At 43.8% G+C, this 14326-nt stretch overlaps 1 protein-coding gene across 3 annotated transcripts in view; it reads right to left on the minus strand.

Moving 5' to 3' along the window:
• The window catches only part of klf12b (Kruppel like factor 12b), a 40140-nt gene extending 26015 nt beyond the window's left edge, over positions 1 to 14125 (minus strand). Inside the window, exon 1 of one of the 3 annotated variants that reach the window (XM_085384381.1) lies at positions 13978 to 14125. The gene's annotated coding sequence lies outside the window, so the exon portion shown is untranslated. The other 2 variants (XM_085384383.1, XM_085384379.1) reach the window with 2 other exon arrangements.
• Between the last annotated feature and the right edge of the window lie 201 nt (positions 14126 to 14326).

Genomic DNA, 14326 nt, shown 5'->3' on the forward strand with positions numbered 1-14326 from the left:
TGCTAGCAGAGTAGACGGGTCAGCCGAATCACAGCTGATTTTCAATCTCAGCCTGCTTCATGTTAAGCTGCATCTGTGCATGACCTCATCTTGTTGAACTAATTCTGGTCTTGAGAGCTACGTGCATAGTTCCTTGCTGAGTTAGTACTCGAAGAGTAACTGCGCCCAGGAAAATTATGGCATTTTATGCGGTCAAGGGCTCAACATTTGAATCTTAAACCCAATCCAGTCAGTGGTGCCCTACAAAGCTAAACACCACATAAATAATGCAATTCAAACAGGACCACTTTAGTCAGAGAACTTCTTATTTTCATTTGCAGATGACTAAGTTATACTTGGCTGCTTGGCTCTGCTCTCAGGCCTCCCCAGCAAAAGCCTTGAAGAGCACACCTCAATCCCATGCTCTTCCACATGCATAGATAGAAAACCCAAGCACTCTCAAAGGAAGAACAGCAGCACAGGCGTCAGTGACACCAGATATGATGCTGAGAAGTCAGATAAATCCATAGAGCTATTTGGGGAATGTATATAAAGAAAATCTTAGCTGTGTTAACTCATATTCATATCTGACAACAAATTGCATGGCTGGTAAAACATACAACTGACATGTCTACTTGGAACCTGGGTTTTCTCCAGGATGTCAAATGATAATTTGTGTGGGAATTAAGTGGAGTTTAAGGGATTCAGACACACAGCATCAGCTTATCCTCCATATTGCCTTCTGTGCCTGCTGGCGACTGTAAAAGACCGTAAAAAAGCGCCTGATGCATTGATTTTTGCTGGGAGTGGGGGGCAGTCAACTCATTCCTGCTTGCTACAATATAGCTGTTGATGACCAAAATGACCCTGAAGCCACCGGAAAATGTTCCCGTGCTCCTGATTGGTAGTCTGCCGCTGTTTGTCACAGTGCGCAGCGGTCAAAGTTCAAATTAGTTGAACTCTCAGCGCGCTGCGGGTGAGCCACATCGTTGCTTTGGCCAGCATGCCAACAAGCCATCGGCGCAGTAACAAACCAGTGGTGCGCAGTGCAAACCATTTTAAAGTATGGATTTCACAGCGTCAATGTTCCATCATGTTTGAAAAACCGATTATGTTGATAGATATGAAAAAAACTCCCTTCAGAGCCACAGAAGGGACATAAAGATTACAAACAAATAAGGCAAATAACTGTTTTCAATACGATGAGTTGACGTTTGAAATTAGCAGAGTTCCCCTTTAAGGTCTCTCATGAAAATGAGATTAAGGTACTTCCTATCTAAATAAAATCCCTTCACCAGACAGGAAAAGAGAAACACCGTCAGTGTTGATGGTGTTTGTTGATTGTCCAAGGTATGTATGTGTGTTTAGGGTTCACGCCTGGATGTACTGTTTTGGACATGTTTTTTTTTTTTAAATCATTCCTGGCACTCTGTGAATGGTCTCAGAATTTCCATTTCAGAAGACGTATTTTCCTTGGCAAGAGCAGCAAGTGAAGTCTTTTGGATGCTTCTGGGACATTTTTGAACGGGGCTCAAGAGAGCAGAGAGCTACTACCTCCTTGCTCATAAAAGCGTGGACTTCTCCGACTGCAGACAAGCACAATGGCAATAAACTACAGCTTATACACCCTACCCTGTTTAAAAAAGAGAGAGAGAGAGGGGAAAAAAGTTCCCTTTAGGGTTAAAACCCCCTCAAAGATGCACTCAACTGATGCCTTTTACCTCAAAACACCCCGCCCATTTCCTCTTCGAATAAATCAGTTCCACAGAGGAAAAACACAGCTTGCTTTATGTACACAGTTATTAATAGACAGAACACACTCATCATGTGTTGGATGATTTATTTCTGGCACATATTGTGAAACTTGGGGAACTTATCAGCTCCTTATCAATTTAAAGGAAAAACTCAGAGACAGGATGAATACATAATGATTTTAGAAATAAAAGGTAAATGGGCACATTAAGGTTGTCAGCAGCAACAAAACAGAGCGATTACAGAGGTGTCACCTAATGGCTAATCCTTGTATGATTATTCTTGAAATTAAGAGTAAAAACGATATCACTGAGATGCTGCCTATCAAAAAAAAAATGATGTGTATTAAAAAAAATTTTCATAAAACCGAATACCAAATAAAGCCATGTGACAAATTGGGTCCAGGGTGCACCCTGCCTCTCGCCCCATGGCACCTGGGATAGGGTCCAGCCCCCACAAAACACTGAATTGGATTTTGGATGGTTGGATGCACGGATGTGTGGAAAATCAAATACAGAGTAGCCTGAGACAGCTCCAGAGATAGACACCCAAAGCATGTGAACAGGTTGACTGCGCCTAGCAAAGGATGAGTATTGATTTCATTGATCCAAGTGTCATAATGGTTACACCCAGCTTCAAGAAAAGCTCCAATTTGAAATTCCCCATAAAAGTCGTCGTGTTCCAAATTAAATTTAAAAAGAAAAACCTGCGCTCTGGCGACTTTGTGCGGTGTAAAGTTAAAGAAGCAACAGCAGTACCCGTGATATAAATCATTTGAAGACTTCAAATTAAATTCTTAGAAATCAGTGTAATGACGTCTGAAATTATGGAAACACTGCCATGTGTGAGAGAGAGCCACAGAGCAGTGAACTCATAGTGTTCCTCCCTGAGCCAGGCAGCTCAGCACCTGAGAGGAAACCGGCTCCATTTATAGAGTGGATGCCCATGTAAATACACAAACAACACACAGACACAGAGTCACACACTAGTAAGGCCCACGGAAGTTCCCATATTCTGGTGAATTGCCCTTGGGTCCTTGCTATTTCTGCCAGGGGCAGGGGGATCCTGTGTCAGTAATCCTGTCATGATGAGGGGGATGAGGTCGCCGGATGCAGCTCAAGTACGCTGCCTTCACCAGCACACACGCACACAGGCAGAATAATTTGTAACGACCACGACATACAGCAAGTCAGTTATGAGTGTGGTTACAATAACAAATCTGCGGTTCACAATAAAATTTCCTCAAGGTAATGAGAAGATGTCGCAGACCGGCACTGACACATGCTTTATTTAATCAAGTGAAACTTATCAAATTAAACCAAAGAGTCGACAGACCAAAGCAAGTTGCACAAGTAATAACACTTTAGCCAGATATTTCCCTAGTGCCTCTTGTTTAATGAGTCAAATGGTCAAAATATGGTTACAACAGGGCAAAAGGGAAATCTTTTATCTTTTTTTTTTTTCAGTGACTTTTTTCATTGTGAAAGATCCCCACCTCCACCATTACCACCTCCGTCCCTTCTAGGTCTTGTGAAACTGTGGGAAATGAAGAAGCTGTTTATTCTGAGAGGAAACACTCAAAGCGAAAAGAAGAGTCGGTCGCTGTCTGGTTTGTCTGTGTCTCTGTCTGTGTCTCAAATGCACTTCTTATAAAGCTGACTTCCTGAGCCCCTTTTCTGATCTACAATCTGGCTCGCAGACACTCACAAACCTCGTGACCTCTGCCTGCACCCACCGTGAACCATATTTATCTTAGATTCAGAGGCAGACACGCATGCACATAAACTCTGCAGCTCTGCCCATGAAAGAAGAATATGGATGCCCATTCAACACAAACAGCCACCCACACACACCTACAGTGTATGCACACACAAGCCGTGCACAAATACACACACACTCCTCCACATTGCTCCAGAGAGAGGTAAACAGAAGAGTCTGACATCCTCTTGCATCATGTGCCTCAAATGCAGCAGAGAAACAGCTAAACAAGCTGTGACCGTAACAGCGCTAAAGTGAGGTGGCATTACTCAAGCAAGCTCCGACTCCCAAGTCAAAGCAATTTGTGACACCATTCTAGACTATTTATGTCCAATTGAAGGTCATTTTGATGAAATCGTGAGAAAGAATAAGTTAAATGTTCAGTATGAAAGCTGGATCGAGGTTGGTGCTAAGGAAACCACAAATAGACACCACAAAACAGCTCCTGAAGAGATAGTTTACTATGAGGTCTTCTTGCTTCAGCATAATCCGCTGACCTCTCAGAAACACCGTACACATGCATACACACTCACTCACCTCAGTAAATGCAGCACGGTCAGTGGCTGTGCATCTAAAATAGCCTCTGACACAAAAACCTCACTTGTACCAAAGGAGGGGGAGGTGGAGCCAAGCAAACCAGGGTAAACGTGTGGAGCACTTGGCTTAGCCTTTCAGGAAGATACTCTAATATTCTGTGTATGTTTATACCACCATACGGCTAAACTGTACACGAGAGTGAGATACTGTGAGGCTGGTTGACTGCAGTGGATCAATATAAGATGCACTCGGTGCCTCTGTACCAGTCTCTTATTTACTTTCAGTTCACAGGTCCTTGGTTGAGGTGACCACACTGCGGTACTTACTAATCATCTCGAAAAGGCCGAACAGCATCGCGGGCACATTTCTGTACAGCATTCACCGTGAATAAAAAATGAAAAACCGGTGAATATATTTTTATTGATGCTTTACAGTGGGAGGCCGCCATAGAAGGGAAATATAAAGCGTTCTCAGTGTTGTAAAGGTGTTAAGCAAGTGAACCTTGTGGTATTTTGCCATTTCTCAGCGCTCGTGAAGAAGTTATAGCTGCTTTCAACATGTTGAAAATGAGTGTAAGGGTGAAACCCTGCTCTAATTTCCCACACTGAACTAATGGATTAGTTCAGTACCCTCACAAAAAAGCAACAAAAAAAATCCTTTCCATCAACTCTACCACCACTAACCACCCACATGTTTACCACCCCCACCCACTCTCACCTGCCCGAAGGGATGCCAGCACACTCGACCCTAATGGCGAATTCTTTGTGTAGGCTACTGTCTCTTATCCCCTAGGCTCTGGTAGCGTATGTGTGTGTACTTGTGTTCCAACATGTATGTCTGAATGTGATTCCCCTTCCCCCAACATATGCACTGTGTACATACTGCTCCCAATGGCCTGTCTTCCAAATGCATCACAGCACACGTGCATTCTCAAAAAGATCGACCTAGATGTTGTACAATAACTGTACAATGCAAGCATGCCAAGGCACCAATACAGTGACTCATCTACTACTGTATCTACTGTAAACAACTCATGTAGAAATAATATCATCTCAAACAGTGAAACACACACTCTTATTTTTTTTTCACTTGTCTTCCTTTGCCCTTTTTTCTCACTCGCCATCTCTTACATCCAAACAGCGGCCTGCATGCAGGCATATATGCGAGCGCACGGGCAATTTTCTCGTGGCTTTTTTTTAATAGCCTTTGCAGAGTCCTCCTGATGCAGCTTCACAAAGTGTCGCGACTATCTAACCCTACTTTTTGCTGACACAACCAAATCCACCCCAACGCACAGCACAACGGACTAGGGATGGGTATCGAAAACCGGTTCTTGTTGAGAACCGGTTCCCACTGTTTCAATTCCTTGGAATCGTTTGCCACTTTTAAAAACGATTCCCTTATCGATTCCAGTCGCCCCGAATGACGTCATCACGTTGAGTAGCGTCTTTTACCCAGTAGGAAACACGGCGCCTGAGCGGCACAAACGCTCAAAAGTTTGGTTACACTTTATGAGAAAGGATGACAACAGGGCAACGTGCAATACTTGCAAAGTAGAGATTTCATCAAAGGGAGGAAACACTATGAACATGCAAAAGCATTTGCTCAAAAAACACGCGATTGCTTTCAACGAATGTCGTGTTTTTGATCCGCTCCGGACTAGCGAAGCTCAACCCAGCAGCAGCGGTAGCGTTTCCACGTCCTCTCCCGTTAATACTGCAGGTAACTAATCAATTAGCATTGCATATTATGTTAGCGCGATTTACCTTATTACAAAACCTGCTATTACTGTGCGTTGCATTTAGATAACCATGATGAGAGAGACAGAGTCTGGCTGGCTCAGATGCTGGCAGTTGTCGCTGCAGTCTACCGGTAGCATCTCCTTTCAGGCCAGGATAGACGAATGTCACCGAGCAGTGTCTAAGTTTGTGGTCAAAGGCTTCCACCCATTTGCCACAGCACATGCCCTCGATTTCACTTTGGTAAGTGAATGTGTTTAATTGTAGGCAGGACATTACTGGATATTCTTGTGTAATTGCTACAGAATAATTTATGTTAAACTTTGTTATTGCTACAGGAGAATATTTATTTTATTATTTTACATATACATTTTTTTTCCTGGGGACCCTGTGACACCCCATTGAAGAGCCGTAGGCTGTGGCTCTCTTAAGATCTCACTGTTGGGTTTGTAAGGCCATGTTACTCCTAAATTTCTATCTTGTTCAAAGAGAAGATATAAAACAAAGTTCTGAGCTAATTGACCTTAGTGTTCTCCTTTAAAAAAAAAAAAAAGAATCGATAAGAGAATCGATAAGGAATCGAATCGTTAAACAGAATCGAAAATGGAATCGGAATCGTTAAAATCTTATCAATACCCATCCCTACAACGGACCAAGCAAAACATTCCAACACACTGACACTTATTACATCAAATGCGTGCAGCTATTTTCGCTCACCGAGTTTTTCCCCTTGGTTTGACCCATTCCAGCTCTCCAATAACACTCAATAAAAGCCAGCAGCTGTGTTTACCTCTATTACTCATCTACTCACGCCTTCACTTCGATTACTGCTCCTCTCTTTTTAAGCCGACGCTGTGCCATGTTGATACCTGGCTGAAGCAGCTAATTGAGTAGAGCTATGGCCTGTAGTAGGAGCCTAAATTCAGCTGTGTAGAAATGCCACAGCCCTCCAAATGGATTCCACATGCTGTTTACATAATTTCGTTTCCTAACAGTTGACCTACAGTACAACTGGAAACAAAGTTCACAGTGATCCACGCAGCATCCTTACACAGGTCTGTAGAAACCATCTGCATGGAGGATAGAGAGAAGCAACTCCCAAAAGATTCTGTGAAGGGGAAAGTCTCAGAAATGATCCAAAACAGACTGAAAATGCTGACTTTGAATACTCTCCCATCCTTCTTTCTTGGCTTCCTTCCTTTTCTTCTCTCCTCCTTTAACCAGCCATATTTGGCTAAAATCAATCGCACGCTAGTTTGAAAGAGGAAACGTCATCGCCTATAGACGGGCCTTCCACTGACATACCTTTCTATCCTAGCCATGGAAACATGTCGAGCGACCTCAAATCAGAGTCTGGGGGCAAGCTCTGCAACATGAGTCACTTCCAGTAAGCAGTGAGTGTGCTGCTCTAGCGATTGTGTCATTACTCAAAAGGAAAAAAGAAAAAAAAAACTTGGATCAATACACCGGTCAGACATCATTTGAAAAAATCTGCCTGTCTTAATACGTTTTTTGCTCTATCAAAATAAAAACTTGGTTCCCCACGATAGCTTTAACAATAGGAGACTCCTTATAAGTATACAACCAGGGATGAGGTTAACAATGCTTAAAATGATCTTGGACAAGCTGGAATCTTTCATGTTAGATTGTAGAGCCTTCTGATTTTTTTTCTTCACTATTTATACTATCAACCTCAGAGTCCCTGGCTGTTGCACAATACTTTCCGTGCTTTCTCTCTCCCTCTCTCTCTCTCACCCCTCTCTTTCTGCTCACTAAACACACATGCTCTTGCACTCTGTGTACACCCTTAACTTAATTTGGTAAACAAACGGGGGCTGGACACTCGGGTCGAAGGTTGAATCCACAAGAGAATGTGCAAAGGGAAAGAACATTTTGTCATTTCTAGGATTATGAAATACCAGTATAGGGACTTCAGCTCACTAACATCACCTACAGATGTTTCTTTTTGTTTTTTAATGTCGCTCACAGTAAGTTCACGACAGCCACCGCTGGATGAACGACGAAGCGACACAACGATTCCTTTCTCTTTCCTTTAATTGAATCAGCTTTTGCGTTTTCTTTTTTGGCTCACATGATAGTTTGATGTAAGAAGGTGCCAACATATCCTGGATTGAGAGCTCGAGAGATGAGAAGCAATTTTCGGAAACTGGATCTGTATGTTATATATTGGGTCCATACTCTAACCTCTCTAATTTTCCTCTCACCCTGGCCTTGGATTACAGTAGAGACCCACATTAATCCAGCCATATAGTGCGCTGCAGTCTATCTGCAATCAGTGCTGATACACTCCATAACACCCACTTGGATCAATGAGCAGTCAGTCAATATGGCAGCAGTTAACCCAGTTTATTAGCCCTAATGCAGGAAATTTCATCTTCTTAAATACAAATTTGAGCCTATGTGTTGTTAGCATGAACAAACCAGAGCAAAGCACATCTTCCTGAAAGATTTGATCTGTCAACAAGCAGCCAATTTGTGCGTCCTGATACGTGGCTGACAGAGGTTGCCTTTAAAGGGGGGAATCCTGCGGAGCAATTAAATATCCTGGGCAGAGCGGTGTTGATGGACAGATAGAGTCTATCCGTTGGTGATTGGCTTTTTAATTGAGTCCCCCCCACCTGTACCGATCCTTATCGTAAGCCTTTGGACCATGTCTTGGGGTGGGGGTTGAGCTACTGAAGGAATCAGATTGGCAGCACCAGCTTTATACAGTTGTGGAGGAAAACAGCAAGACGTGTGAGACATCAAATCGTTCATGTCAATGTTGGCATAGTCGGTGTGCTCTCAAGATTTGCATTCTATTTGTGACAGCAGCGGTGGGTTTCAGGGGTTGGGTGCGCTCAAAAGCAGGCACAGGTATGCTAAAGAATACCATTTATAAATGCAAATGTTTAACCTGACATGTTGAGCATTTTAATCAGCTGCCTCTCCAGTGTTTCTTTCACCTACCACAATTGGATGGGCTCCAACTGTAGTAGTGACACATGCAGCAGTCTCCAAATACTGCAGGTCTCAGTAAAAGTGGCTCTCCAACTTACAGTGGATCTCCAGATCTCCCCATACCAATATGGGCAGCTGCCATCCAAGATGATGCCCGGGATGAGAGCAAAGCAGCTGAATAATTTTGCCAGCACAGCAGTAAACCAGCAAAGCATGACACAGGAAGGATGGGGCTAGGTGGTTAGTAACAACTGAACCTTTAAAATAAGAGCGAGATGATTGTCCACTTGCACAATAATGATGTATATCGTCCTTTCAGACAGACGATAAGAATCACAAAAATGCTAAAATGAGTCATGAGACATTAAAATATCTGTACAGCCTGCCGATATCTATGTAAAGTCTATTTGTGGGAAAACCTGATGCTTCAAGCAAAAAACTAGAAAATAAAAAAATAAGGAAACACCCCAAAACAAAATAAGTCAATTTTCAGAGCATTCTGCAAGTTGCAAGAGTTATGCTTGCTGTCCTTCAGAAGCAAATGTCAAAGATGAATAAAAAAAAGTACATACAGCGATGGGTGGATGGATGATTAAAGTAAATTTGAACACCGAAGACAAGTGTCAGTTCCCAGTTTTTTAACGGACAGCCACTGCCATCATTGTTCTTGAACTCTTAGTTATTACTATAAACAGGGCATTGAAGAGACACCAATATATCCACTGTAATCATTTTTCCAGCTAGTTTCATGGAGAACCAGAGGGTCTCCAGATCATAGACTGGACAGAATTACAGTCCTTGCTTTTTGCCTGCTGGGGTCTCCAGTCCATCAAAGGTCTAACAAAAAGACCCTAACAGCCTTTCACACTCACGCTCACCTGTACAACCGACTTTGAAATCAACACTTATATCAAGCATCTTTTTGGACTGTGGGAAGATACAGAGCATCTGGAGAAAACCCATGAAGTCACAGACAGAATACGCAAGATCGAGACAGAAAGGACACCGACAGGTTCAAGCCCAAACTTTCTTGCTGTGACGCAAAAGTGCTAAACAGTCATTTTGAACCCAAACCATGACCTTTTACTAACCCACTCATTTTTTCTAGCTAAACATACATCCTCACAGTAAGCCACAAACAGCAACATCCTTTCGATACTGCTGTCAAACCAGCTAGTGCAGGTTGCATGTTGCTTTAGGGTAAACATTAAAAATATATACACTAACTGGTCAACATTTCTTTTTCTTCTTCTTTTTTTGTTACTGCTATCTGAATGTCTGGATTAAGTCACAAGGAACACTGACCTGTTTTATCATGTAAAGTGACCTTTACATGATAAACATTCAGACAGGTCATTTAACTCTTCTGTTATCATCCAAATGTACTACAGTTCATTTGAACTGTTCTCAGTTCACCGCATTATTATATGCTACACTGAAGTGAGTAGTGTTGTCAGTGAAGTTAATACTTTAGCAGTCAATGAAGTCATTTTTACAGAAATACAGGCTCTGACTGTGTTTCAGCAAGAAGATGGTCTTGATTAAGACAATATATCACATGCACTGTGCAGGCTTCCCTTACATGCAGGCAGCAGTAGCATGATCAAATACAGAATGTACAAAGGCTTCTAGCATCAGCAGCAAAGTGGGCATGTGATGAAGACTTCGGGACCTGGACTGCAAAGTCTCTGTTTTCCTCAGTCCACACTAAAACACAGTGCTTGAATTTTCTACACTGCTTCATAATCCAGGCGTACTGTGAACGCTGGGTAAAGACACAGCAAAAGTTATGCATTTTAAAATGTTAACCAGTTATTGTGGCCATTGCCTCAGGGATTATCCAGCTTAAAGACTTTCTGTTGAAGACCTGTTCATACATACACTGAACCCCCTAATTATAGCTACATTATCTAGCGCTTACAATGGCACTCTGACCACAGATGTGGTTCAGTGCTACAGTAATTAACCTTAAAGAGTTTATTTTCAAATTTCTTTCCAGATCATAAATACTGTTATCACAAATAAGCCTTCAGATCCGTGACATTCCAGACTTACGTGATTTGGATGATCAAGACGTGCAGATGTTTGTGTGCTGTAAAGAGACACTTTCAGGCATCTAATGTGATTCCTTGCCGTGTACACACAGTGTCGAAAGTCTGCTCTACATGTGTGATATCAGCCTGCTTATTCGTGCACAGGCAGAAGGCCTTATTGTACATGGATTTAAGCGATACTTTAAATGGGCACTAATCTCCCTCGCTCAACACCAAGGAGCTGCAGAGCTGCAGGGGGTCTCATCCTCACACATCCACACACACACATATATATGCCCACACCTTCCCTTCCTCTTTCTTTCAGATATGTGTATATACATATACACATATATATATATATATATACATATATACATATATATATATATATATATATACATATATATATATATATATATATATATATATATATATATATATATATATATATATATATATATATATATATATATATATATATATATATATATATATATATATATAAAACACCCAGCACGCCCCTGCGGGCGGTTTATCCTTCAAGCTCGGGTCCTCTACCAGAGGCCTGGGAGCTTGAGGGTCCTGCGCAGTATCTTAGCTGTTCCCAGGACTGCGCTCTTCTGGACAGAGATCTCCGATGTTGTTCCCGGGATCTGCTGGAGCCACTCGCCTAGCTTGGGAGTCACCGCACCTAGTGCTCCGATTACCACGGGGACCACCGTTACCTTCACCCTCCACATCCTCTCGAGCTCTTCTCTGAGCCCTTGGTATTTCTCCAGCTTCTCGTGTTCCTTCTTCCTGATATTGCTGTCATTCGGAACCGCTACATCGATCACTACGGCCGTCTTCTTCTGTTTGTCTACCACCACTATGTCCGGTTGGTTAGCCACCACCATTTTGTCCGTCTGTATCTGGAAGTCCCACAGGATCTTAGCTCGGTCATTCTTCACCACCCTTGGGGGCATCTCCCATTTTGACCTCGGGACTTCCAGGTTATACTCGGCACAGATGTTCCTGTACACTATGCCGGCCACTTGGTTATGGCGTTCCATGTATGCCTTGCCTGCTAGCATCTTGCACCCTGCTGTTATGTGCTGGATTGTCTCTGGGGCATCTTTACACAGCCTGCACCTGGGGTCTTGCCTGGTGTGATAGACCCCAGCCTCTATGGATCTACTCAGAGCTTGTTCTTGTGCTGCCATGATTAGTGCCTCTGTGCTGTCTTTCAGTCCAGCTTTGTCCAGCCACTGGTAGGATTTCTGGATATCAGCCACCTCCTCTATCTGCCGGTGGTACATACCGTGCAGGGGCCTGTCCTTCCATGATGGTTCCTCGTTTCCCTCCTCTTTCTTGGGTTTCTGCTGCCTGAGGTATTCACTGAGCACTCGGTCAGTTGGGGCCATCTTCCCAATGTATTCTTGGATGTTCGTTGTCTCATCCTGGACTGTGGTGCTGACACTCACCAGTCCCCGGCCCCCCTTCCTTCCGCTTAGCGTACAGCCTCAGGGTGCTGGACTTGGGGTGAAACCCTCCATGCATGGTAAGGAGCTTTCTTGTCTTTATGTCAGTGGCTTCTATCAGTGGCCAGCCTATTACCCCAGCAGGGTACCTGATCACGGGTATGACGGGTATATATATATATATATATATATATATATATATATATATATATATATATATATATATATATATATACACATATATATATATGGACAGAGAGAGAGACCCCGGACGCATAGTTAAAGGCAAGGTAGGGCCTCTCCACATCGCTAGGGTAAAGTCACACAGGTCAGTGCTTAGTTTCCACATCAAACCCAAGAGCAGAGGCCAGAGTCTCTACCACCCCCATCCCCACCACCACCTTTCTCTCTCCTTCCCTCCCACTCTCTCCACACACATACTCCCCCCTCCTCCTCGTCCTCCCCCTCTCTGGATGTACAAATGCCTTTGCTGTCAGCTCTGCCCTGGTCCCCTGTAATTGAAAATAACAGCCAAGGGCCAGCCCCCGGCCACTCTCTCCAGCCTGGTGGCTCTCTGCCCCTGTGACAGCCACCCATCAATACCAATGACTATTACCCTGGAAGTGAGAGCGCTGGCGATGACATCCAAGACACCACCCCTGCAACACTCCCACACACACACACACACACACACACACACACACACACACACACACTCATATATACACACACCCGAGTGTCCTTCCTCCGCTATCCAACCCTCCCAATGTTTAACCCATTCCTAACAGCCTCGTTCCTCTGTTTCTAAGCTGCTACAGTAGACAAACAAGCCCGTCTCTCTCTTTCACACACAGACACACACACACACACACACACACACCATAACGCTGCACACAAATGCACACCCACACGCACACAACTCTCTTAAGACATGCACGAAACTCTGACAAGCAGCAAACTTTTTTTTCCACTGAGAAGTGCCGAGAGTTTTTGCAGCGCAGTCACACTCACATCCCCCACTAAGACATTCAGTCAGTGTTATTCTACAACACTCCTTCACTGATAAGCAGATATGTTTGAAGTTGCATTGGACTTGTGAGAGATAAGAGACTTGAAACACAGGAGGTGCCTGCGCTGCAAAAGTGTGGATGCTGCCCATGTCCCCGGTTGTCCCGAGTATATAAAAATCAGCTCTCTTTTTGTTTGGCCTCTTTTATGACAGCTTATTAATTGACACTGACAATAAAGAGTTGTCCAGTCAGCTACATGCGGGATCTCTTGTCTCCCCCCCCCCCACTACCTTCTCTACTGTCAAACACCAAACACAATACTATAGGTGATCTGAGTTGTCATTTGCTTTGACAGAGCAATGACAGCTGGACGAAACGCATTGAACACAAGCACAAAGCCCAGCAACGTGACAAATGAAGCACATAGCAGCAGCCAGCAGAGGAACAGGACAAGAAAATTGCACAGACCTTGTCAGAAGCTGCAGAGCCGTGGAGACTAGGAGACTGTTTTCCTTTCTACAGTCCTCTCTGTCTCGTCTCCTCCTCTCCTCTTCTCTCCTCTCACTCTGCGCGTATGTACGTGTGTATGTGTGTGAGTGAGTGTGTGTGCGATAATGTGTGTGAGTGTGAGTGAGTGTATGTGAGTGAGCAGCTCCCTCCCCTTCTGCCTCTCAGCTGCTCGGCTCAGGCAGTTCTCAGGAAATGAATGAGAGCGCACAGAGAACTGTTGTACTTGCAAATGACTTACCCCGAGTCACATGATCCGCTAAATGTAGGGTGGGCCGGTGGGTGGAGGCTTCATAAGCAAAAGGGAAGACAATATACTCTAAGCTTTAACAGCATGCATCGAATTACATGGGGCCCCTCAGGGGAGGTTTCCGACGCGTCCGCTCTAAACCAGTCCAAACTCCCTCCAGTGCACACCTCCCGGAGCGCAGCGGAGAGTCCTGGGCTGGGGTGAGCACCGGAGCACCTCCCCGTTTAAAGGGGACGGAAACGAAGGGGGTAACAGTGCATTAGTTCAACTTGTTTTATTCGCAATGCATCAGTTTGGGTTGTGATAATTAAAAGGACAAAGTTTTTACACGCGCGTCTAG

Source organism: Rhamphochromis longiceps, linkage group LG16 (assembly GCF_057381845.1).
Source record: "Rhamphochromis longiceps isolate RC_006_pf linkage group LG16, R_longiceps_female_GT1.1, whole genome shotgun sequence".
NCBI lineage: Eukaryota > Metazoa > Chordata > Actinopteri > Cichliformes > Cichlidae > Rhamphochromis > Rhamphochromis longiceps.